Here is a 23,616-nt window from a genome sequence, read left to right on the forward strand (position 1 = left end):
ATTAAAAATGAACTCTAAATCTAAGACTATCTCCCCAATTAAAATTATCAACCAAAACACCGTACAAAAGATAAAGAATAACAGCCAATTAAGCGAGTCCGACGCGAACGATGTTTTCAATTACGAATGGACTGAAGTCGTCTCTCCCAAATCTCACAAACGATTAAATTCTGATAAACAAAGTCATTTATCAAAAGCAATTAAAACCATGACTAACACGCAATTTTCCTCTCATAATAAATTCAGTGTCCTATCTCAAAGTGATTACACGGATATGGAAACTAATGAAACAAACGAAATCATCTCTAAATTACCTCCTCCAATATTTATTAAAACAAAAATCCAAAATTATCAACAATTTTGCGTGAATATAAAAAATATTATAGAACCCACCGACGATTTTACTTGCAAAAGCTCTACTGAATCAATTAAAATAAACACTACATCATCAAATGCATACAGAACCATAATTAAATATCTAAAAGATGCAAAAGCTGAATTTTTTACATATCAATAAAAGAAAACAACCTTACCGTATCGTCATTAGAAATCTACATCCTACTACTCCACCAGATTACATAAAAGAAGAACTTGAAAATGAAGGATATCAAGTGAGAAACGTCACAAACGCTCTGCATAGAGTCTCAAAAATAAAACTGCCCCTATTTTTTGTAGACCTAGAACCAGCGCTTCATAATAAAAATATATTCGAGCTTCAAACTATATGCTACACCAAAGTCAAAATCGAAGCACCTCGTATCAATAAACTAACACCACAATGCTTAAATTGCCAAAACTACGGCCACACCAGAACTTACTGCAACAACCATCCGAGATGTGTCCGTTGTGGTGAAAACCACAGAACTGACACATGTACCAAAAGTCGAGACCTCCCTGCCAAATGTGCGTTATGTAACGGAGATCACCCAGCAAATTATCGCGGATGACTTGTATTCAAAAACCTGCAGCAACTTCGAAAAAAACAATCACCAAGCAAAAGCAACACTGACAAAACTGAAGAAAACACAAATCACAAAAACCCCACCTTGTACAACCAGTCTCTCAACAGTACCCCACACCCAAATAATTCAAATAACAGCCAAACCTACTCCAAGGCCACCCTACAAAATAAAAATCCTATACACACAAATAATGAACGCCAAAACCAACAAAACGTAAACATGACTACCCATTTGACCTCCTTTTTAAACGAATTCAAATCCCTCATTAACCCACTTATCTCACTTTTAACAACAGTCATCGACAAATTAATGAAAAATGTCAACTGATAATAATCAAACTCCTCCTTTATCAATATTACTCTGGAACGCAAATGGATTAATCCACAACAAAAATGAACTACAACACTTGCTCTACGACAAAAAAATAAATATCGCCCTAATTACAGAAACACACCTAACACCAACGAAACATTTCAACATACCAGGCTATATAACACACCGAACAGATCACCCCGATGATACTGCACACGCTGGTACCGCGATCTTAATATCCACTACGCTATTACACTACGCATTACCGATATATCAAAAGACCTATATACAAGCTACAAGTATCCAAATAGTACTTAACCATATTCCCATCTCAATATCATCAGTCTACTGCCCTCCTAGTCAAAAAAAACACCACCTCGACTCCAAACATTCCTAAGAACACTTAAAAATTCATTCATTATTGGCGGCGACTTTAATGCAAAGCATACCGCATTTGGATGTAGATCAACTAACCCTAGAGGCCAAATTTTTTACAATGCAATTTTAAAAATCACTTATCCTTCATCTCACCTAGTGCCCCAACCTACTGGCCATCTCATACAAATCGTCACCCAGACATATTAGATTTTTTCCTAACCTCGCTACCAAACCACTTAAATAATAATATAAAAAACCTTGAAGAACTATCCAGTGACCACTCCCCAGTTCTACTCCTCCTAGGTGGTAAACCAGAAAACGTAAACAACACTCTACACTCTAGTCAAATTAATTTCAATATATTCCAAAAAAAATTAGACGAATACATCTCATTAAATATCCGACTAAAAACTAACGATGACATAGACAGTGCCACACAATCCTTCATTACAACTATCCAAAAAGCAATAACAGATTCAACCTCTTCACCATCAAATACGAATATACCAATAAAACCACACCAATATACTTATTTACCACAGAATTTAAAAGAATTAATTAAAAAAAAACGCGAAGCTAGAAAAATTTGGCATCAAACCCATTACCCGGAGCACAAACATGAATTAAACAAATTAACAAATAAATTTAAAAAAGACCTGCAAACCTTCAAAGCCAATCAATTCCACTCATTTTTATCATCACTTACACCAGTCAATGGTTCCTTATGGAAATCAATAAGAAATAAAACCAAAAGAAAAGACGTTGTCCCCCCCTTAAAAAATCCTAACAACACTCTAGCCATAACCGACAGTGAAAAAGCGAATTTATTCGGCAATCACCTATCAGAAATTTTCCAACCTCACTCGGATACAAATTACAATATAAAAACACACATAGATAATGTCCAAACTTTTCTTAACAGTCCACTACCTATGTCCTTACCAGCCAAACCAATCACACCACAAGAAATAAAATATTATATAACTAAACTACACAACAACAAATCCCCAGGATATGATCTAATTAACAACAAAATACTCAAAAACTAACAAATAAAACCATCCTTCTTTTGACTCACATATACAACACAATGCTCAGGTTATCATACATTCCCCCAATATGGAAATTCTCAACAATCATATTAATTGCTAAGCCAGAGAAACCAAAGCATTTGGTAACCTCATACCGCCCGATAAGTTTACTACCAACGTTAGGGAAACTTTTCGAAAAATTACTTCTTAAAAGAATAACCCCTATTATCAAAGAAAAAAACATCATCCCAAATACTCAATTTGGATTCCGATCATATCACTCGACAATTCACCAAATACATAGAATTACTGACAAAATATCATCATCATTCGAAAAAAAAGAACACTGCCCAGGTATATTCCTAGATATTGCACAAGCATTTGATCGCGTCTGGCATGCCGGGTTACTGTTCAAATTAAAATCGTTTCTACCTGCTCCGTATTTCCTCATTCTAAAATCTTATCTTGAAGACCGATACTTCACTGTCAAATTTAACAATTCCTACTCTGCCTACCACAAATCAAAGCGGGAGTACCCCAGGGAAGCGACCTATCACCAATACTCTATAATATCTACACATCAGATATACCAAAAACAAACCATACTACCCTAGCGACATATGCAGATGATACCGCTATACTAGCATCAAACAACGACCCAAACATAGCCACCCACAATATACAATACCACTTAAATCTAATCTCCAATTGGACTCAAAAATGGAAAATTAAAATAATGAAAACAAATCAGTCCAAATAAATTTTTCTCTGAAAAAAAAACGAATGTCCACAACTTTTTCTCAATAATTCACCAATTACTATCCAAAATGTAACTAAATACCTCGGAGTTCATCTTGATAAAAGACTTACCTGGGCCCAACATACAAACAGAAAAGAAAACAATCAAACACACGTTTACATCTCCTACGTCCATTATTGTCTCCTTCAATGAATTTAAAAAAACAAAATATTAATATAAGACGATTATTACCCCCCTCTGGTCATATGGTATCCAAATCTGGGGCCAAGCCAAACAATCCAATATAAGACCCATTCAAGCTTTCCAATCTATATGTCTCAGACAAATAACTGGAGCCCCATGGTATATGACCAACGACGCATTACATAAAGATCTCCAAATCCCAACAGTCAACGATATAGCAACTCATCATTACAAAAAATTTCACTCCAAACTGCACTCGAACCAAAACTCTCTGATTTCCCGCATGTCCTCTATAACTATCCCTAACAATCCTCCGAGGAGGTTAAAAAGAAAATGGCCAAGAGACGCTCTTGCCTAACGGTCTTATTATGATATAAACCCATCAAATTAAATAGGAGGTACTGTTGATGGACGGTTTTCCCCCCTCAAGATATTCAAGACATTCAATCATACTATTCACTGTTATCAAATTTACTTATTGTACAAAATGTATAGATTGTAAATATGCTTAAATAAATAAAAAAAAAAAAAAAAAAAAAAAAAAAATATGTACTTATTTGCCAAATATGTAAAAATATGTATTTATACCAAAATATGTAAAAATATGTAAAATAAAATTGGGCTTATTCTAATAAGAATGATCTGAATCGTGCATATTTTTATCAGATTAAAAATATCTCATTTCAATAAAAATATGTATTTACAATAAAATCCGTTCACTAATTATAACTAATAACACTATACTATTAAGTACCTATAGGCTAAAAATTTAAATTTAAAAATTAGAAAATAACTTAAGTAGTTGAACTTTTGTTGAAGTAATTAACATACCTGTAATATACAATAAATTACGAAAGAAAAACAAATTGAATTAACTTAAGTTCACTATCTATAGTATTTGTTATCAGTGTCTAGAAAAGAAAAATTAATGGACATATAAGGCAACCTACTATAATTTTTAGCGCTACAGTGTCCCCTAGAAAATCTATAAGTTTCCCGTATTCTAATCTATAGTATTTGCTATAGGTATAGGCTATAGAAATAATTAAGTAATTTATATATAATACCAATGGTATGCTTAAAATATTGTATATTATTATAAATTGAATATTTTAATTTTAAATCAAATTATTAAATTATTTTCCTTATTTTATTATATAACTTATAAAATTGTAGGTTATTTTAACTCAATGAGTTTTTAATTTATAATATATTAATATACTTAGATACCTATAGTTACCTATATTAATGTACGTCTTTATCAGGGCTGGCCCAAAGTATTTTGGGCGCCCGGGAATTGGGCCACAATTCACCTTTTTTCCAAAGGTATACGGTAATTGGGCCACTATTACATTTTAAATTGTAATAAAATAATATTTAATATAATATATCTTTTTATATAAATTGATACGATTCCTAAAACTGAGCGAATACGAAACTTTACTCGAAGCGACTGCGTATGCCTTATCAAAAGGTAAAAAATTATCCAATATCTTATGATACAGAATTATCAATTGCCTTCAAATGAAATGGATAAAAATAGTTATACGCGTAGTGTGCAAAGATTATGAAACCTAACTCGAACTACAAATGCCGTCGAGTCTTTTCATTCACATTTCAAAAATAATTTCTATATGTCACATCCAATAGACGTAATTTTTTAAATGTTTTATTGCAACTTCAATCAGAAGTTTATATTAAGATTAGAAGTATAGGAACAATAAAAACAAGAAAAGGAACTTTAGTTCGACAAAATTTTATTCTTAATGAAATTAAAAAATATGAAAAATGAGAGAAAACATTTTGAATATGTACAATCTGTATCATGTTATTTAAAAAAAATATATATTTTTTAGGTTCTGAACGGAGTGATGAATGTATTGATTTTACAATGATGTATATTTTTTTTTTGTGTGTCTGTATACAGCATAACTAGTCGACATAATGCTTCAATTTCAAACTTCGGGGGTGGTTTCAATGGAAAGTGAATATCCTTGGTGCATTATAGAGGTAAAAAGTAAAACTTTTCCAACAGTTTTCAAAAAAAAAAAATCGAGAAAAACAAAAAAAAAATGACCGAAAACGGGAATTTTTACGCAAAACCAGCGTTTTTTTACTCAACAACTAATCGATGTAAATACTTGAAATTTTTACCAAATGTTTTTATTAGCGTTTTCCATACACAGTTAAATTTTCAAAGAATTTTGACTTTTTTTGAACTATTTATAGACAATTGAAATTTTCAATTTTTCTATGTATTTTTTTTTTAAATAATGATAAAATTTTTTTGGCTGACCAGAAAATCTTGAAAATTTAGTACAAGGTTTCTTATAAGTTGTTCTTAAAGTGATAAAAAAAAAATCCGAAATCGTTAGTCACAATTCTTTTTTATGAGTGCTTAAAGTTCAAATTTATACGAATTTATGTCAAAATTGCGAAAATTTGCAAGTATTTTTTGTGGTTGGAAAATCATAAAAAATTTTCCTTTCATAACTAAGTTTTGAAAATTTGGTACAAGATTCTCCATAAATTTTTCTTCAAATATCTGTAAAAAAAACTACCGGATTCAGACAAAAAATTTTTATGAGTGTTTGAAATTTAAATTTTTACAAAACCGCGTTAAATAATGGTTTAGCCTCAAACGATTTTTAATATTTGTTGTTATTCAAATAGTATAAGTCGTAAATACTTAAAAATTTTACCAGTTATTTAGATTGTCATTTTCTTTACGTGATTTGATTTTCAAAATATTTTGACTTTTTTTGAGCTATTTATAGACAAATGAAATTTTCAATTTTTCTGAAAATTTTTTTTTGAAGTGTCGATAAAATTTTTTTGGCCCTAATACTTGAAAATACTTGAACATTTTAGACAAAGTTCCTCATATGTTATTCTTATAATGATTAAAAAATTATAAGAATACATAAGCACAATTTTTTTTTATTAACATTTGAAGTTTAAATTTTGACGAAAATTCGTCAAAATTATGGTTATTTGCAAATTATTTTGTAGGTATAATTCATAAAAATGTTTGTATAGGTAGCTAAGAGTTGAAAATTTAATACAAGATTTTTCATAAGTTTAGCTTACAATAATTATAAAAGAACTTAAATTTTGGTGTATTCAGGCCATAAACATAAACCACCTTTTTCACTAACAACTGGAAATTATATCCTAGACTGACAAATCATCTTCGTTCAGAATCGTTTTTCGTATAGAATATTAGAATGATACCTATCATTGCATTCAAATTTAACCTACCCTAGTCCGAGGTCCACCCCACCCCCTAATGTACAGCAGAACGGTACCAACTTGTCCGCTTTTTTAATTTTCAATATCTATAAGATTTTCATTATTATTATTAAGTATATTATATACATTTTGATAACGTTAAATTTTATTATTTTGAAAATATTTTTACTCAAAATAAATTTAAATAAGTATTGGTTTATTCATTTTAGTTAATTTTGTGTGAAAAAAATGATTTATTTCAGACGTATTAGTTTTAATTATGGATTTTTTTTTTTTTTTAACAATTATCTTTATTCTCACAGTCAAATTTAGTTATTACTAACCTATCATTAAATATTTAGGTAACTAACACATTTTAAACTAACATATTTTTATTGAATACTCTAAAATTCTAATAATTACTTTTTCGTAATTGTAATTTGTAATAAATATTAAAAAAATTGTCTGCATTAATTATAAATTAAATACATGTTAAATCAATTTGTCATGTGTTAAAAATAACTTGAGTTATAACTTAACCATAAACATACCGTATTATGTTTTTCTCCATCAGATATATGTATTACTTGTTAGTTACCTATAAGATATATTTTAAAGTAATTAATTATCTATTATTCATTGTGTCATCAGATCTTTGATGAGACTGCTTTATAAGATGACGTATACATTTTAGCGAACACTGCTGGTTAAACGCACTACAAGTCAGTGGCTTATTTTATTTAAATGCTCTAAAAATGGAATTATAATATAAAAGGTACAGAAATTAACTCTAATATTATATTACAGTATAGTTTATTTTATTTAAAATTTTAAACTAGAAAAATATTCTAAATATATGGTTAGATTAGGTTAGGACTTTAACAATTACATTGTCATTAAGTCAAACTTTAAGGCTTTAATTTTATTTTCTGATTTACAATTTTTTTGTGAATATTTTCTATACAGTACTGTACAGTATCCAGTGTTTATGTAAATGTAAAATATTTATAAATTAGAAACTTTTAAAGTTGAAAATAAAATGATAATAAATTTGCTTAATTCAAATGTCCAATATTTGTGAATGTAACGTAGGCATTTAAATATATGAAATTAAATACTTAATATTAAACAATGTTGTAAATTAAAAAAATAAATAAATTGAAAATCTTATATTATAATAAATAATATGTATATATTAATATTATGTGTATTAAAGAAGTATGTTAAAATATTCCATCTATTTACCTAAGAACCATCAAAGATTTAGATGAACAACATTAAATTTCTCTTTTAATGTGTTGTGAAATGATTCCACATTGTTGTTGGTTCCGACTGGTAACCCATGTACTGAAAATACTTCAGGACGACAGGACCTTTCAATCTTAACCAAAATCTGTATAATATATTATAAATTGTTTAACAATTTTAACTATTAAGAGGGTGCAACACCAGTCGTTTTGTATTGAAAATAGTGCGTTCGTATTTCAAATGCTACGAAGTCAATAATAGTTGTAGACTCATAAGTAATACATTGTTTGAGAGGTGGTAGTTTTTTCTATGTTTTGTTGGAATCAGATATTTGATATTGTAATTAATTATTTAAAATATAAGCAAATCAGTATTTACAAAATTGTCTTTTTCTATGCCGTAATGCTCGCTTGTTAATACTATTTTCAGAAATCGGTTTCCAACAAAACATAGAAAAAATTATCACCTTTCTAACAGTGTATTACTTATGGGTGTACGACCATTATTGACTTCGTAACATTTGAAATCCGAAAAAGGGTTTTACAAAAAAGTGTATAGTTTGTTCACACCGTCTGCTGGCGCACCTAGCGGCTAGCTGCATTGTTGTGAATTTTATCTACTTTACGTCACAATCGGTCCGTTCTGCGGGCAGCGATAATTATAAAAATAGCACTGCTGACTGCCGCGAATCGCGATAACGTCGAATTCTCGTAATCCTGTATAATTATAATTTATATCTTACTCGCTGTACACAATATTATATTATAACAAAAATGATATTGTTTCTACTAGTTTTGACAAATTTATTATGCGTCTATGCAATTGAAAATGTTCAGTTGACTACTGGGCTTCTAGACTGTAGTGTATTTTTTCCGGGTTTACACATTTGTTTTGTTAAATTTTTTTAAATGGATAACCATAAAGTTAGTAATTCTAATAAAAGGCGGATAGCACCGTCGAGACGTAAAAGTATAAAAAAACTAAACTTTGAAAGAATTAATAATTTTACTAAAATAACACCAAAATGGTAAGTAATATTTGTATTAAATTATTATATAGACAAAAAGTATATAGTTAGACTAAGAGTCATTCCTATTATTTTTATACACAGGGAACCTACCACATCGATCAGTGAATTATTAGCATCTGAAGAAACTGCAGAACCTTCACCATTTTTGTAAATTTAAATGCTTTATAAATTAAATATTAAGATTGTGTGTAGTGTGTAATATTGAAATATTATATTATAATATTATAATATTGAAATATGATAAAACCATGAAAATTTGAAGATATGTTGTAGTTAAAATTTCATAAAATTTTAAATATTTATACCTAAGATTTGAAAATTTAGTACAAGGTTTCTCAAAAGTTATTCTTCAAATTTCTATAAAAAAAAACTCTACCGGAATAATACCAAACATTTTTATGAGCATTGGAAATTTAAATTTTTACGAAATCACGTAAAATAGCGATTTAGTCTCAAACGATTTTTGATATTTGTTTTTATTCAAAAAGTATAAATTGTAGAGACTTGAAATTTCCACCAGTTGTTTAAAGTGACATTTTATCCCATATTTTTGTTTTCATTATATTTCGATAATTTCCAGCCATTTTTAGGCATTTGAAATATTCAATTTTTTTTTTTTATAAATATCAATTCAAAATACTTGTAAATTGAATAGAAGGTTTTACATAAGTTTATCTATGAGTGATTCAATTATTACCAAAATACATAGGCAAAAAATGTTTTTATAATAGTTTGAAGTTCAAATATCGACAAAATCACGAATATTTGAAAATTATTTTGTAGTTTAAAATGTATAAATTTTTTTGTATTTAAAACTAAGAATTGAAAATTTAACACAAAATGAAAGTTTCAAGTTTCCACGACTTATACTTTTTTAATAATAATTAATATCCAAAATCGTTTGAGGATAAATCGTTATTTTACGAGATTGTGTAAATATTTAAATTTCAGACGCTCATAAAAAGTTTTCTTGTAATGATGACGTTTGAGTTTTTTTTATAATTATTATAAGCAAAACATATGGACAATTTTCTATTAAATTTATAAATGTATTGTGTACAGCTTACGTATTTTAATTAAATAACTATCTAAAATATATATTATTATTAGAGAATCCATTGTGACTAGTACACCAAAAAATATTCAGATCAGTTATTCAAATACCAATTTAGTGGATACAGAAAATGAATCTAATTTATTGTTTGGCAACGTTTCCGATGTTGAACACCATAAGCTATGTGCAGAAACATATGTATCATCCTCTTCATCATCATATACTGATACAGTAATCTCTAAGTACGTAATTCGAATGCTATATGTATATATGTATTTAAACATTAAATTAATATTTAAAAATAATCGTAATATAGTTGACATTCTAAGATTCTTATATATTCTCAACATACCTATATGGTATAAAATATGCAATTTAAACCTACTAATAAAATATTATATATTTAAATGTACAAATAACATCGGGAAAACTATAAAACGTATTATTTATATTTTTATATTGTTTACTTTTTTGTATTATTATTATTTAGGAATTGCACTGGTCGTCGAATTGTCGATATAATGTATGTTTTTGAACAAATACAAAAAAGTAAACACGCAGGAAGTTTTGGTTGCTCATTCTTAGACATGCAATTTTTATCCGAAAAACGTTACGGATTCAGATCTTCATATATTTTTCAATGTAAAATGTGTAATTTAAAATCTTCGTTTGAATCTGAGAAAAGTGAACCAGAAGATTTTATTCCTATAAATCAAGCTATAGTTAGTGGGACAATTGCAGCTGGTATAGGCTATACACAACTTGCTGAAGTACTTGTTTCCGCTGATATGCCATGTATATCAAATACAACTTATAATGCAGTTTTATTGGTTATGAGTAAGAATATACATAATGCGGCATTGAAAGAAATGCAAATAGCAGGCGAAGAGGAAAAAAAATTGGCAATAGCGGCAGGCGAAATTGACCATGATGGTACACCAATGTGTACCGTTGTAGCAGATGGCCAATGGTCAAAGCGTAGTTACAAAACGAAGTATGATGCTTTGTCTGGTGTTGTAAGTTGTTTTAATAAGTCTTATAAACATAATTAATAAAAAACATATTTTATTGAATTTTTATAATTTTAGGCTACTATAATTGGGTATAAGACTAAAAAAATATTATTTATTGGTATTCGAAATCGATATTGCGTAATTTGTCAGAGATTTAAAAATAAGAAAACCGAAGGTCTACTAACCATACATGCTTTATGAACTGGTCAAAAGGAGCAACTAGCATAGAAGCAGATGCGGTCGCTGAAGGTTTCAAAAAAAGTGTAGAAATGCATGGGTTAAAATATAATAAATTAATTGGTAAGATAATTATTTATATTATTAATTAATATAATTATAGTATAAGTTATGCAGTAGTTAAGTTGTGAATCCTTTTTTTTAAAAAAAAAATAAGTATCTATAATTTTGTGGGTAATGTAATTTCGTGATATATGTATAATTTCGCTATCGTAGGTACTGTCGTAATAGGCTAAACTGCAATTTTTTTACGTAAAATCCACATCACTAGTTTTTATTTTAAAGGAGATGGAGATTCTAGTGTTACTAAAAGGCTACAAGAGGTAATGCCATACGGTCCAAATTTTTTTATTCAAAAAATTGAGTGCCGTAACCATTTATTACGGAATTATGGCACAAAATTGACAGGAATAGTAAAAAATACGAAATATCCAATTTCAATTAGGAACCATATAAAAAAAAATCCCGTACGATTTCGAAGTGCCATAACTAAGGCCATGGATTACCGCAGCAAATTGCAATATGAGACAAAAGAAGAGAAAATATTTGGTAAGCGAAATACAAAATAATGTAAAATAAAAATGTATAATTAGTACAATAATACCCAGGTTTACGAAAAGATATCACAAATAGTTTTCGACATATTCTTGGTGACCATAGATTATGTGAACCATATTTTTGCAATGGTCCTAAGCTAAACGAAATGAATTATGTTGACGAAGCTCAGACTACTGGTTTGTTAGAAGAATTTATTCAAATAGTAAACCGCTTAGCAAATAATGCTGGAAGTTTATTGATGAACGTTGACAATAATATTTGTGAACAATTTAATAGCATCATAAATAAACACCTTTCCGGCAAACGAATAAATTTTTCACAAAGACATAATTACAATGTCCGTGTAGAAGCAGCTTTACTATCTCACAACACATCTGGAAAATACATACGTACTATTCATAAAGCATTAGTTCAAGATAAAAGTCCTGGTAAGCAAAAAAAATAATTATAATATACACTATAATATGTATTATGTATATCTTGAGAGAATTTTAATTGAATGCCTTGATTTCAATTTTCAATTCTACAGCAAATAGATAATTATAATGCAACTTATAAATTATTTTATATGATAATTTTGACGTTTTATTTCTTTAGGAGATGTTGGTAAAAAGTTCTTAGTTTCAAAAGAAAAGAAAAATGATCAGAGAAGAAGACGTATGTTATTTAATGAAAATGTACCTAGAAACACTAAACATTACGGCCCGGACGCTGATTATGGGTTAGCTGAACCTCTAGAAAACGACGAACCCTTTGACTATGACGAAATTAAACTTAAATTTTTAAACACAATATGTATGGATATATATATCAGCGAAATACTTTAGAAGAAGAAACTCGAAGTCAATCAAATTCTAAGAAGTGGCACATAGAAAGACGAAAGAGATTAACTGCCTCAAATTTTGGTCGCGTATGCAAAAAAAGAGCCACTACATCATGTAAAAATCTGGTATATGATTTAGTATACAGAACTTTTAATTCAAAGGCTACGGAATATGGGAAAGCAATGGAATCTTCGGCAATTGCGGATTTCGAAAAAACTATGTTTTTAAAAGTTAAGCCATGTGGTTTATACTGCGATTTAGAATACCCATTTTTGGGAGCCAGTCCAGGTAATATTAAAAATAGACTTATTTATAATAGTGCATTATTACCAATGTTTTTTATTAAAAAATAATAAATAATAAGAATCATTAGTATAAAAAAAAAGCCGGGAAAGTCGCTCTGCTGTATAGTAGGTATCGAGTGGATAGGTACAAATTTTGTAAATACATAGGCACAGTTTTTTTTTATTAGCGTTTAAAGTTGAAATATTTCCGAAATTCGTCAAAAACGCCAAAATTTGCAAGTCATTTTGAAGAAAAAAATTCATAAAATATTTAATATTCACCTAAGGTTTGAAATTTCAATACAAAGTTTTACATAAGTTTAAATTTAATTAATCTTAAATAAAAGTCGATTGATATTTCGTTAATATTTTTTATGAGCGTTTGTATTTTAAAATCATATAAAACTCATCAAAATTATTATATTAATAATAGAAAATTAATTAATATCAATATAAATGTAAAAATAGAAAATATTGACAAATCATCTCCGTTCAGAATCGTTTTTCGTATACAATGATATCTATCATTGCATTCAAATTTAACCCACTCGACCCCTACTATACAGCAGAGCGCGATTTTCCCGGTTTTTTTTATATTAGTTTGTCTTCAAAATATTGTTATTAGTTTTAAAAATTCAGGTAATTATTTAATATAATTTGAATTCAATATATATTTTGTAAACATTGTACAGATGGAGTGATTGATGATGACACTATTATTGAAGTTAAATGTCCAATATCAGCTAAGGATTATGATAATTTTATTGATGCTTTAAATGACAAAAAGGTATTATGAATAATTTTTAGCTCATACAATAGTTATTTTCTTTGTGGTAATAATTATGATTTATGATTATTTTATTTCTGTATATAGTTGCCACAATGTGAACTTTTTGATAAAAAATTAAAATTAAAAAAAAATAGCAACTATTACTACCAGATCCAAGGGCAAATGCATATTTGTAAAAAAACAAAATGTTATTTTGTAATTTTTACTAGCTATTGGACAAGTATTGAAAGAGTAGATTATGATGATGATTTTTGGCAGACTAAAATGGCACCAAAATTAGAAAAGTCAGTATTTAAATAAATGTAATGACTGTACAAAACTTAGCACATAAACTAATGTACATTTATAATTATATATTTAATTAATATAATATTAAGGTTTTATATCATTATTATAGTTTTTATATGAACTGTCTACTGCCGGAATTGATCAACCCACAATTTGGAAAGAGGTTACTTGTTTCCGATATAAAAGACCCGCGGTGACGACTGTAAAAAATGTTGTTACTACATTTTTTTTTTATTTCATTATATTAAATAATCAATAAATTATTATTAAAAATAAAAATTTCTAGAAGTGTTTAAGAAGTGTTTTTACACATACATAATAAGCATTATATTAAGCAATATTTATTGTAAACTAATTATTTAAATAAAATGTTGTATGTAAATGTAATATTGTAATTTGTTATAACCTAATATTGTATTTTCAAGTACTTTTTATGTAGCAGTGCCGAGGTATTAATTTCGAAATTTATTGCTGAAATAAATGAGCTTTTGAATTTACATACATTTTGTTTTTTAGTAGAAAGTAATATTTTTTTATCCCAAAAGAATGATTAGCAATAACCTATACTAGTTATAGCTTGTTATTAAATTATATTTTACGATAGGTATTATATTTCTCTAAGTAATAATGCAATAAATACAAATCAAGCTATGTTATAATACAGTTTATATGATCTACATATTGGTACATGTATTTGTGTAAGTTGTGACTTAAATTATAATCGTTAGTTTATGGATAGGTACGCGTGGAGATATAAAATATTACGGCAGCATTTACGTGTATGAATTATATAATGACGCGAAAGATCTTAGACGAACGTTCATACAATAATAAACGGAGCTCCCGAACGAAACTCGTCGGCCGGCCAGCGACTGCGAGTAGTGGGCGTGATTTAAACGCCGCGCGCTTGCGGATCGTGAAAACACCTAGCAGCGCGTTCTCTCGGCCGTTGTATACGTTTCGCTTTACGTGTGGCGTCCTCTTAAGATCAATATTTAAATCTTAAAATAATATATACACATAAAATAATTTTTTGATTTATTTTTAAATACTTACCTTGAGAAATAATTGAAAAAGAATCCAAGCGCACATTATTGTCTCTAGCATGTTGTTTAATAGATTGAAATCCTTCATCAATTTTATCAGGCGGTAACAGAGCCAGTGATGCACACATTTTTAGACACAATTTGACCTGAGTGTTGTTTTAATGTAAGAGGTTAATCACATTTTTTTGACATTTTTTACCAAGCTCTATAAGTTAATATATCATATTGTATTATTGTGTATATGATCTATGTTATAAGGATCTAGTATAAATAATAATTAATAGTAAACCATAGCAAAAACCAAATTAAAATTTTAGTTTATACCTAAATAAAAATGTACATACTTGAACATAGTGAAACCAGCATGCATTTTTTTCAGCATCTCCGTAAACTGCCTGAATTTCATTATGCAGTGCCATTTCATAATCGGTCATTATTTTCCTTGGGACCAAATAAGGAAATATTGTCTTACAGCGATTCAATAATGCAGTGTAAGATGCTTCAGTTTTTGATTCCATAATAGCGTACATAATGGGAATAGACTAAAAAAGTAATAAATAATATATATATTACTAAGAACATATTATGTACTGTTACTTACATGATTTTGTACCATCACATGCATAATAAATAATTGTCTACATTCCGGTCTGGATGGTACCACTTTAAAGGTAGCGTCAGCGTGTCCTTGCCCCTTGCTCCTTGCCGAACAATTTGGCGAATGAGGTCCAAACAACCAAACATAACGGAGTATTTTCCTTGCTCATCAATCACACGATCCAGAAAAAATTATAGCTCACAGTATACATATCTTTCTGGGTTCATTTCCAAAAAGTCGGCTAATTCGTAAAGAGTTGATGGTAATGGGGGTACGACCTTATGGCGTGCTTGTCTCATGGAAGCTTCAGCATCAAGCCAAGAATATAATACTGCAGCTTCTTCATTCCTTAAAATTTAACAATTTATTGATCTCTAGTATTTAAGTAATATGTAATAATTATTAAGCAACGGGAACATGACAACACCTACATCTCATTATTATTAACGTATTACTTAAATAAGCTATTATTATGGCTTCGGGTTATAGGAAAACAATTTACATTCTTATTATTTTTTTTAATTATTTGGTACTTATTAGAAGTTAATTTACCTCATACTTTCTTCGTCGTCGTATATTAAACGAAGTTTTTTGGTCTCTTTTTGAGAGCGTTTAACTAAAATAGCTCTAAAACTTTTTTTTAAATCTTCATCCTTATGCGACTGTTAAAATGGTTCATGTGTATGCCTTTCAATTGTTTCTACAGTTTCATTTTGTAAAATTTTTGCTGAACCTTTGCAGTAGCGTGTTTTACAGACTAAATATCTATAAATGTAAAAAATGTACTCAAAAACTGCAATTAACTATTATGGTTTACCAGACAAATAAAATGTATTAGAAATATTTCAAATGCTTATTCCGAATACAAAAAAAGTATTTAAAACGATGTATTAAATATTTTTCTAAATATTTGGAATACTACCCAAGTCTGTTATTTACTTTTATTATAACTCAACTAATTCCTTTCCGCATTCTTCCATTGAATTTATATACAAATCCTTCGTGATTCATTTTGATTTTATAAAAGTCAGTAAATTAATTAATTAATTTAATTATGTCTCAAAAAGACAAAATTTGAATCAGAATAGGACCGAAAAAAAATCAGCTTTACACAAGCTTGACCAGAAGAATAATCGTTCTTTACTTTAGCTTAAATTTGAATTCCAGGTAGCTATTTAAGTATTAAGAATGTTCAACACTACCATCCAATAAATATAATATTTACCAAAATATGGGTGGTAATAGATTTTATAAGCATTTTCAATCATGGCGTGCTTTACGAAATTACGTATTTTAACTTAAATAAATAATATTTTATGGTGAAATTCGGTAATAGCGAATTAATGACAAGTTTCAACTATATTTTATTCATCAAATACATCAAATATAATGATAGAAATCGCGGATCGACCAACGTAATTTGAACTTATTTTACCTTTTTTTTTTTTATTATAATTACAAAAAATAGATTGAATTTATCTAAGAAACAGCATACCTAAAGTACCTTTGCCTAATTAATAGGTAGATACATAATATGGTATACTAAATAATATTTTTAACATGCCACTTCTAACCAATTTAAATATCATACATTTTCCATTTTTATCCCTATTAACTTCTTTAGGGACTAAATGATGATCATACATTTATTATTATTTGCATAGTTACATAACCTAGTAAATATACTAAATTTTAAAAATAAATCGACCTAAAAGGTTTGGTTAAAGGCATAGGCGCCGCCAGCTATTTTATCAGGGGGTGCATTTGTGCATAGTATATGGTAATTTCTAATTCTAATATATATTATATAATATTATAGTAATTATTATACATATGATAAAATAATAATAATTTATATAAATATTATATTATATAATACCATTCAATTTTTTTATTTTTTTGAAAAGCCAGGTGGGTGCAAGTGCACACCCTCACGGCGCCCATGGTTAAGGGTGTACCAAAAAAATATTCCCCATAAAAAAAAAAAAAATGCCACAAGACCCCCGCATTGAATCTAGTTTTTTTTTACTTGCATGAAGATAGGATGTGGTCAAAAGAATTAATTTTTTACAGAAGTTTTAATACATTTTAATTTTTAATCGAACTATTATTATTTTTAAATTGTCATTAAATATTGATAATTAACTTAAAAATTAAAATCATGTAAAAAAACCGAAATACAAGTATAGCAAAATGTTCTTGTTTTTAATTTTGATAATAAGTCCATTCATTAAGAACTTTTAACTATGACTGATGCAATAATAAACAGGTAGGAGAGATTGGTTTAAAATGACATACCTACCACTTTTTAATTTTGATAAATTGAAGGAATTAATGTTAGTTAACACTTGAAACTTGAGCAGGATATATTTGTATTTATATTATCGACACATCTCTGAATTCTAATTGTACATTTAATACAAACAAATAATTTTAGTTAATTTTTTTTAAAAATGTTACGTGTAAAGGTTATGCATTATAAATTTTAATTCAAGGCACAGAAAAAAATAGGAGAGCCAAAGTATACCATGCTTCCCCCCCCCCCAAATGGCGCCCCTGGTGTAATTTCCAGAGGTCAGGTATTTTTTTTTTTTGATTTTTTAAGTCGAAACGCCGCTCTAATTTTATCAAAATACTGGCCGGCCGGTGTAATAAATTAAGTGGCGTTTCGTTATTTAATTTAAAAATCTGGTTCGCCGTAATCTAGAAGATTTTCTCATGATTAATTTGGTGAAAAAATCATGTTTCTACGACTAACGAGAGCTGAGGAAATGGGAAATACGAAAACATGTTTTTACGGTCGAATTTCGAATACCTGAACGGCTTCTTAAGAGGCCGTTCTGGTAAAACTGAAACGTATACAACGGCCGAGAGAACGCGCTGTTAGATGTTTTCGGGATCCACAAGCAAGCGACGTTTTAATCACGCCCACTACTAGTAGTCGGCGGCCGGCCGACGATTTTGTTTGTTCAGGAGCGACGATTATTATTATCTAAACCTTTGTCTATGACGGATCGCGCGGTTTAGAAGGAATTGGTCAACCCCAGTCATTATTAAAAGAAACTCAAGTCGTGAGTGTTGATCCAGGTCAAATAGATGCGGTTCCACCCTGATCCAGCCCTTACCTTCACTGGTTGGGGCTGGCAGATCTGGACCATCTGCAAGCACATGCAAACGGTTTCAGAAGGCAACTGTAAATCCCCCTGCCAGTAGGGAAAAAATGGCAGAAAGTAAACTGTAAAACCTAATATGGAGAGCATAAGCCAAAATATTATTACTTCTCCAAGGGGCTCGGATTCCCCCAAGGAGACTACTCCGCAGGGTGAGCAAGGGAGTCACGCGGGGTCGAGGAACGATCCCAAGACCGCCAACGTTCCTGCACAGGCGTTGGTGGGCACCCACGTGGGTGTCCAGAGATGTGCCCAAACGGAACAGGAACAGGCCCCAGATGGAGATTTGGTAACAGAAAACAGACAGAAGTCAACACTGGTGGAAAAACAAGTGGCTAGCCAGAAGTATCCCAAAAAAGGCACCGCGGACCCATCGGAAAATGCGGCCGAATTACTCAAGAATATGGAGACCTTAGAAAAAACGGAGAGCGGTCACTTCGACCGAGTGGGTAGGAGGCTACAAGCCATGTTATACGCGGTGAAATTGGTAAAAAAACGTGGCCAAACCTGCGCAGCTGGCGCTGGCAGAAGCTATCGATGCCTACAGGCATGCTAGAGCGGCACGTGAAGAACAGCAGGAAGTAAGGACTATGTGGTTGACCAAGATTGATGACGAGCGGCACAAGACAGTCGCATCAGGGACTTCAGCTTGGCAGGCCCAAGGAGCGGTAGTTGAAAACAGTAGCGACACCAACTTTACGCTTAGGGACATCGCCCAAGGGCTAAATGAACTGAGGAAAGAAGTCAAGGAAATAAGGGATGCGCAAGGGCTGAGTAACAGTAAGGAGGACGGTGGCACCTGGACTGAGGTAGTCAGGAGGAAACCACCTACTACGAAATCCATAAACAAGAATGTCGCTGACGTGTTATCAGCAGCAGGACCTAACCTTGAACCAATCCGGGAAGGTACAAGTGCTAAACAAGCAATTAAACAGCGGAGAATCAGGTCTCGCCCGTCGGCATTACTCGTTAATGTAAGTACGGATGAATTCCCTGAACTGGCCGGGAAGATACGTGGTGGAGTCAATGCTGAAATAATTGGCAACAGCGTGGTGGGAATGACGCAAGCCAAATCCGGTGGCCTCCTCATTGAGGTCCGGGGCGACCAAACTCAGGTTGAAGCGGTTCGTGTGGAAGTCGCTAGGTCCGCCGGTCCAGATGTGGAGGTGCGTGCGCTCCAGCAGAGGGCCCTTGTCGAGATATGTGACCTTGATCAGTGGACAAGTCCCGATGAAATCGTGGCCGCGATGTCCACAGTCGCTGTGGTTGATCAGGATGTTATTAAAGTGGTAAGCCTCCGCAAAAGGTACAGTGGCTCTCAGACTGCACTGGTGTCCATCCCACTAGGGGCCTCACTCGGGTTGATCAACTCTGGCCGACTGCTGGTTGGTATGGTGTATTGTAGGGTCAGGATGGCTGACCCAAAGGTCAGATTTTTCCGCTGCTATTCACACGGGCACATGGCCAAAGAGTGCGACGGTCCTGACAGGACTAATTGTTGCAGACGCTGCGGCGGAACTGGGCACAAAGTAATCGGCTGCAGTGCGCCGGCATCTGCTGTTAGTGAATTTGCGAAGTTGCTCAAAGTGGGTACTTGCGGAGATAAGGAGGCTAGGTTAAGCACAAAATGACAGGCTTCTTACAGGTCAACCTCAACAGAGCAAAAGCAGCTCAAGCTCTGTTGTTGCAAACGATGTATGAGCAAAAGGCTGATGTGGTCATTATAAATGAAAACAACAAAATCCCGAACAGCGACGGTTGGTATGGCAGCACTGACCACTCCTGCTGTCTTCTATTGTCAAAGGACGTGGAGGTCACTAATAACGGACGAGGTAAGGGTTACGTGTGGGCTGCCATTCAGTCTTACCGGGTGTACAGTTGCTACTTTTCACCTAGTAAAAAACACTGGAGGAATACAGGGCGTACCTTGGTAGACTAAGCGACAGTATTCGGGAGGGGCCTATCGAAATCATTGTGGCGGGGGACTTCAACGCCCACTCACCGAGCTGGGGCTCCCCTTCGACTTGTGCCAAAGGTGAAGCCCTATCAGATTTTGCTAGTGCTATTGACTTAATAGTCATCAACCAGGGTAAGACACCAACATTCGAGCGGGGCGCCGTTCTTCCCACATCGACGTCACCTTCGCAACAACGGGAGTATCAAGGCTGATATACTTGTGGCAAGTTCTCCAGGTTGATATGACAAGTGACCACCATCCAATCGTTTTTAAGTTGGGTTGTGCAGCAAAGCTGGCCCTTCCAAATACCAAGGGATGGTCATGGAGACGCCTAGATAAGGAGAAGCTAATAGCGTTCCTCAGAGCTGCTTATCCAGTAGGACAGATGACGTTTGGGGACACGGAACTGGCAAATTTTTTGGAAACAGCATGTGATAGTTGTATGCCCAGGAGAACATTCCACGGTCACAGGAAACCGGTGCATTGGTGGACAGAGGAGATCGCTGCCCTCCGCAAAGCGAGTTTTCAAGCTAGGAGAAAATATCAAAAGGCTCGGAAACAAAAAGGTCCGGATGAATGTATAGAGGAACACCGACACGCGAGGGAGTCATCAAAAGCGCTCAGAATAGAAATCAAGAGAAGCCAGGAGAGATGTTGGGCTGAGCTGCGCAAACAGGTCGACACCGACCCTTGGGGTTTGCCTTATAGGCTGGTGGTTAAAAAGCTAGTTGGCAGGCGCCCGATTCCAGGTCTTAAGCTCCCTGATCGATTTGATGCTATAGTCAACCATTTATTTCCAGTCAGTAAACCACCGGAATATCCCGAAGTATCGTTTAGTATGCAGGAATCAAACTTGTTCACAATGGGAGAACTTGCTGAAGCAGGGCGTAGCTTGCCCAGAGGCAAGGCGCCGGGACCAGACGGCGTGCCGGACGAAGTGTTACATGTCATCGTGCAGATAAGTCCAGACTTTCTGTTGAATACTGTAGTAAATCAAAAATGGTTTACCACCCTCTTATGTATATATCTGCACACATATGCAGATACATATATAAGGATTTATATTATGAAGTAAATTGACTTACCCTTGTCTGACTGTAGACTTAACAGCAATTGAATGCACCCAGTGTAGAAAAAGTGGATAGGTGTGATGTTAACTCACTCAAATATAATATCAATTAAAATAAAACACAAATGACATAACACTTACATTGAATTAAGTAATAGGTTTATTGTTTTTAAATTAAGACACGAATAAGCATTTATTTTACATGAATTGGCTCTAAACGTATGTCCATCACCAAAGGCGCACGCAGGGAGAGTGATGTCGCGCCCCAGAGCCCGATGGTTGATGGGTGTCTCCTTTGGCCGATGGTGTAATAAAACTATACAATGGTCAAAGGACATAACAGTGTCTGACCACATATGTTCACTATCGAGTGAACGATTTACTGGACACATGTGCGACTATGTACATGCAAGGGACTATAATGATGCCACCACCATAGCGTTATATGTGGCTATCATTACATCCCCCATACCTGTTTGTGTTATGTCCTCATAACATTGTAAAGTTATTAAAGATTTATTTTAAAACAATCAAAAATAGAATCTTATTACATAATTTTGCAATAAACATTTAAATTTATGAGTATACATTTTTATATGTACTTAAGTAAGTTTATACATTTAATTGATTGTTTTATTTGACAGATTTTAAACTAGACTAATTTAACCTAGATTTGTTTATGTGTATAAGAATAATTATTGGTATATATTGTAATATGTATTATGACTATAGTAACTATATAATAAACTATAGCTAAAATAATAAAAAAAAATAAAAAATAAAAACTACTTACTAAAAACTAAGTTATAACTCTAAATTATTAATCATATTAATTATGATACTATTAATATTATGATAATATTGATAGCGTTTGTTATTATTTTAAGATAAGAATATTATCACTAGATAATGTATGATAATGATAATATTTATTGTTACATAAATTTTAAAATGTATGTTGATTAAATATAATATATAAGTTATTATGTAAAATGATATTGTAACACCTATGAAATATTCTACTTTATAGCTAGGTATTAAATTATTAGGTTACTAAGTACTAATAGTCTAAGTTATGAACAGAATATAATATTCAGTGTTAATTTATTCATTTGTAACCAGCATTGGTGGTTTATGGATGTATTTTTTTTTTTTTTTTTTTTTTTATTTAGACAGACATTTTTCTTCTTGGTGTTGTTTTTGTTTTTTCTGTGTGTTTTCTTGTTTGGAAATAAGGTAATGTTGATTCTTTATGTATATTTTTGATTGTATTATATTTTTTTTTATGTAAATTGTGCATGATGTAGTGTGTTGTACTGGAAAATATTCCTGCTATGAGCTTTATACTCCAGCCAAACGTTTGGTAGAGTATAGTCACATTAATGCTGGTTTTTATTAATATGGATATAGCTCTCCAGATAAAAAATATGCCTAAAAGTCCTGAAATGCAGGATCCAAATGTAGTGAACCATCCCCACATTTTATATAATTTATCTTCAATTATATTTGATATAGTGACGTCATCGATTAGGCTTTTTAAACGTAAGCCTTGGTCTACGTATGAATATCCCATGGATTGCCTGGCTATATTTT

At 31.5% G+C, this 23,616-nt stretch overlaps 1 pseudogene; it reads right to left on the reverse strand.

Annotated features, from left to right (window-relative positions):
- Positions 1–15,075: 15,075 nt before the first annotated feature.
- On the reverse strand, positions 15,076–16,160 carry LOC126553350 (uncharacterized; annotated as a pseudogene).
- Positions 16,161–23,616: the final 7,456 nt, after the last annotated feature.

This window comes from Aphis gossypii, unplaced genomic scaffold (genome assembly GCF_020184175.1).
Source record: "Aphis gossypii isolate Hap1 unplaced genomic scaffold, ASM2018417v2 Contig00215, whole genome shotgun sequence".
Lineage (NCBI taxonomy): Eukaryota > Metazoa > Arthropoda > Insecta > Hemiptera > Aphididae > Aphis > Aphis gossypii.